Source organism: Mandrillus leucophaeus, unplaced genomic scaffold, assembly GCF_000951045.1.
Source record: "Mandrillus leucophaeus isolate KB7577 unplaced genomic scaffold, Mleu.le_1.0 Scaffold1, whole genome shotgun sequence".
Taxonomy (NCBI): Eukaryota; Metazoa; Chordata; class Mammalia; order Primates; family Cercopithecidae; genus Mandrillus; species Mandrillus leucophaeus.
The window spans coordinates 17,233,287-17,236,905 of record NW_012098097.1 but is presented as its reverse complement, the minus strand read 5'-3'; the positions used below and the strand labels follow the sequence as shown (position 1 = coordinate 17,236,905).

General features: G+C 51.2%; 1 protein-coding gene and 1 pseudogene across 2 annotated transcripts in view; both read left to right on the top strand.

Moving 5' to 3' along the window:
- B3GNTL1 (UDP-GlcNAc:betaGal beta-1,3-N-acetylglucosaminyltransferase-like 1) overlaps window positions 1-3,619 on the top strand; it is a 146,139-nt gene that overhangs the window by 132,546 nt on the left and 9,974 nt on the right. The gene's annotated exons all lie outside the window — the stretch shown is intronic.
- On the top strand, window positions 674-2,914 carry LOC105554162 (annotated as a pseudogene). Its single transcript, XR_001008285.1, has one exon. The product of XR_001008285.1 is annotated as an uncharacterized LOC105554162 (transcript).

Sequence of the window (3,619 nt, the reverse complement as noted above, 5' to 3'; positions counted from 1 at the left end):
TGACGGTCACCTGGTCACCCAAGAGCTCTGAGGCCAGTGTACGAGGTTCATGTTTTCGTGCTGACACAGCCTCCGTTCTGCAGCCCATGGGTCTGGGAGCCATTCTAACTCTCAGGTCTTATTGAAGAAAGACATTTTCTAAGGCTGTAGCCGCCATAGATAGTGATTGCTCTGATGGATCTGAGCAAAGTAAATGAAAAACTTTGAATCACCATTGTCCAGCTTACCAGGGACATTTAGATGAGTGAGCGGGAGGCTCTGAGCAGCAGTTATAAAATGCAAATTCTACAAATATCTGGTTTAGTGTTTCAGAAACAGCCTTTTCAGGATCGACTTCTCAGGGACCCCCTCCAACCCCATCAGTGCCGCTCTTCCAGCAGCACGCCCACTCCACGTCTCCTCGTGGTAATTCTCGCAATACGTCAAACTGTTACTGTGTGTGTTATGGTGACCTGTGGGGTCACTACCACCTTGGGGCGCTCATGTGAACCCCAAGGCACTTGGTGAAAACCCTTCCCAGGGAGTGGGCTTAGCGTGGAAAGGAGGTTCCTCCTTGTCCTGCACACGCCATGTCCTTGGAGGGCCTGGAGCGCCCGCGGTCACCTGTCTTGCGTGTTCCTCCAGGGGCAGCTGGCAGTGTGGCCTCACAGCACATGCTTGTTCCATGTCTTGCTCTTTTCACATAATGTAGATTGGAGGTTATTCCGTGTGAAGCCACTGGAGCCCCTGGGCTCTGCTGCTGTGACCTTTCTGTTCAGGGATATCTCCAGCTTATTTGAGCCGTATTAGCAAAGCGACGGGAAACCAGCCCCACGTACCCATCCCTGGAGCCAGCGTGTCCACCTTCTGTGTCCTCCACGCCTCCAAATCCCCACGCTGGGGTGTGACACTCATTCTAGCCTAATTTCATCCATTATTGTTTCCCTGATGTATCTCAAAGAGAGAAAAACGTTCAAAAGACCATAAAACCACCATTCCACCACAGAATTCCAAATATCCAATCAATGTTCAGATCTTCCTCATTGCCTTATAAATTGCTTCATGTTTTAAGTTTGCTTGCTGGAATCCGGCAGTGCCCGTGTGACCTCTACGACACGACCTTTCTTTCTGTCTCCCCGACGCCAACGCTCTTTTCAGTTCAGCTAAAGAAGGGCTTGTGCACCCTCTGCACTCGCCGACCGGGGCCCTGTGGTTTTGCGTGTTCTGCTCCGTCCTATTGAGAGGTGGTCAGACCGAGGCCACCTCAGGCTCCCCTGCGATTCCGTTCGGCAGGAGCACCTCGGGGGTCTCAGGGCACCTCTGTGGCGCTGCTGTTGTGCCTTCCTCCACCGTTAGCTGGACTAGTAAAGAGAAACCCAAGGTTCACGTTCCTCACTAAAACACCCGCTCTTCGATTATACGGATGTTTCATGCATTTGTGATACAGTTACTCACTGATGTACATTTTGGCCATTTGTAATCATTCACTGTTTAAAATGCTGCTGGAGTATTTGTATATATACATAATTTCGCTCAAGTGGCTCTCTGTGGAATAAATTCTAAAAATTTCTGGGTCAAAGGGCACACACATTCAGCCCCAATCTTGCTGTTCACCACCTGCAGCGGCTGTGCCAACCCACCCCCACCAGCGATGAAGCACCTGCCTCGTGCCCTTACAGGGAGGGAAAGCATCTTCTCACATATTTATGAACTGCTTTATTTCCCTTTTAGTAAATTATTCTTGTCATTAGCCCATTTTTCTATTGGTCGGTATTTTCATAAGGAAAGCTCTCTGACGTGCTGCGAATTTTTCTGCCATTTGACATTTTTATATTTATGCCATTGTGATATCATCAAATTAAATGACTTTCATTTATGGAGTTTGAGTCATTCTGAGACAATCACTCCTGGTTGTGAAATTCAAAAAAACCACATTGTCCAATTTTGCTTCTGGGATTTCTACTTTTTAATTACATCTTTAATACAACTGGAATTTCTTTTGGTAAAGAGATTACAGATGCAAATTTTTCTTTCCATTTGGATACCTAATTGTCCCAACATCGTTTATATCCTGCTTTTCCAGGAATGAAATGCCATCTTTCTATGTTGGTTGTGAACATGCATTTGGCACCTGGCAGGGCCAACCCTCATGGCGTGTGTGTGAACACATCCCTAAACCGTAGTCTAATTTACCCTATTTTTGTAGTTCACGTGAGCAGAATCCAGTATCTGTGTTCTTGCATCTGGTTTTCACGCCACGTGTTTGGGGTGTGTACACATCCGCTGTGTGTGCTGTGGACTTGATCCATGTCCCATGTGCAAACGCCACCCCGCCCAGAGGCCACGCCAGGACCCAGGCCTGTGGGCCGTGGTTCCCAGTTTGCTCTTGCAAGGACGCTGTGTCCTCCTGCGTGGGAGTCCCTGCTTCGGGTCTCATCCTGGGAGTGGAAGGCAGGTCGTGGGTGTGGCTGCGTCCTCAGCTTCTCTGGATGATACCCACCAAGAGGCTGGCCTGGGAACACACCGGGAGCCAGAGGGCCCAGCCGCACAGCTCCCTCGCACTGGGCTGGGCACTTGGTCACCAGCAGTTTGGGGAATGTGTTCTCTTGGTGGTTTCAGGTGTGAGTCTGAGCATCAACCCCGTGTCCGCTGGATGCTGGAGTTCTTTCCTCTCTGGCGGTGTTTCTCATCAGGGTTCCCCACCGGCCTACTGCACGCTGCGTCTCTCCTGACCTGTAGGAGTCCTCTATGCCTCTGGCTGCTCACCTTTGTTGGTTTAATGTTTTGCAAATGTCTTCCTCTGTTTTGTGCTTTGCTTTTTCATTCTTCTAATGGAACATGTTGCTTTACAGAAGCATCTAGTTTTAACAGTCTTGTTTAAGACGGTGTCAACACGCACTGGGCTGGCCTGGTCCCTGAACTCAGGTGTTTCCTTTGCAAACTCGAGAGAGACAAGCGAGGAAGGACAGATAGTGGCAGAGCGTGTGGAAATGTTTTCCAGGCAGGATGGCTTTCATTCAAGTGACAGCATCATTTGAGTGACAACAGTGGTAGGTGGTGTAATGGATTCTGACGTGGTGGGGGTAGGGGGCACGGCCAGGCTTCGATTCCTCCTGCTGGGCCCAAGGACCGAGGACTGTGACGGGAGTGCATGGTCCCTCCTGTGTCCTGCCAGAGGCCAGAGACTTGGGTCCACCACTGTGCCGGGATATGTCCTCAAAAGCTTCTTCAGGAGGTGCTGGGGTGCAGGGCATGTCTGAAAGGCGTTTCTGGACACCTGCTGTGGCCTCACACAGGAGAGTAGGCGACCTGGCCAAAGTCGGCGCACAGGACAAGATAAAGCATCCAGCGACCCGGGGTCACGGCCCTCACTCCACTGCAGGGGTGGGGATGAGAGAGGCCAGAGGGGATCAGACAGGGCCAGCTGTTGATGGTTCTGAGATGCAGTTTCTGTCTGAGGGGCCTCCTCCCACTCCTGGCCTCTGCAGAGGGGTGGGTGTGTGGAGGGAAGGTGGGTCTGCCCTGGTCGAACAGCAGAGGCATTGCCTGTTAGTCTCATGCCATTCCGAGTGCCCCCAGGGAGAGTCAGCCACCTTCTGCAGAGAGGCAAGGCCAGAAGGCAGGGGCCTCCCCTCTGGTG